The sequence below is a fragment of the Triticum dicoccoides genome, chromosome 1A (genome assembly GCF_002162155.2).
Source record: "Triticum dicoccoides isolate Atlit2015 ecotype Zavitan chromosome 1A, WEW_v2.0, whole genome shotgun sequence".
Classification (NCBI taxonomy): Eukaryota; Viridiplantae; Streptophyta; class Magnoliopsida; order Poales; family Poaceae; genus Triticum; species Triticum dicoccoides.
The window spans coordinates 478,025,840-478,026,569 of NC_041380.1; positions in this window are offsets into that span (position 1 = coordinate 478,025,840).

Genomic DNA, 730 nt, shown 5'->3' on the forward strand with positions numbered 1-730 from the left:
GCGCTGCTGTCTTTTGCGACCGGTAGTTCTGTGCGGGACTGGGGGTGGCAATATTGATGTAATAAGATCAAACTAGAGGGGCACGTCCCTATCACTACTAGGAAAAGGCCTACTAATGGTGCACCAGTTTTGCCTACTAATGGCGCACCGCTGGTGCGCCATTAGTATCACGCCACTAGTATTTCTTACTAATGGCGCACCACCGGTGCGTCATTAATATCTGGTATACTAATGGCGCACCAAGCAGTGCGCCATTAGTATAGAACACCATGCGCCATTAGTATGCCTCCCAGGGGGCCATATTTAACCATGTGCTTTGGCATACTAATGGCGCACTGTTGGGTGATGCGCCATTAGTGTGATTATAACAGTGCGCCATTAGTGTCTTGTGTGATGTGCCACTAGTATGAATATTAGGGATTTTTTTTCATTTCTGATATTTTCACAGGTTAAAAAATATTAGAGATAACATACAACACAGATCTGCTTAGCTTACATACAGGGGGCCATATGTAACGATGTTACCTGCGTCCACCAGATCATATCCAACACACAAGTTTCATCATATATACATACATAGCCAACACATAGTTCCATCGTTACATATTACAAAAGTTTCACAATGTTCATTCAACACCGTTATCCATCAATTCACAAAAGTTTCACATTGATACAAAATAAAAACACAAATGTAAAAGAAGCACTCCATCCATGCAAGCTTCCGTGAATT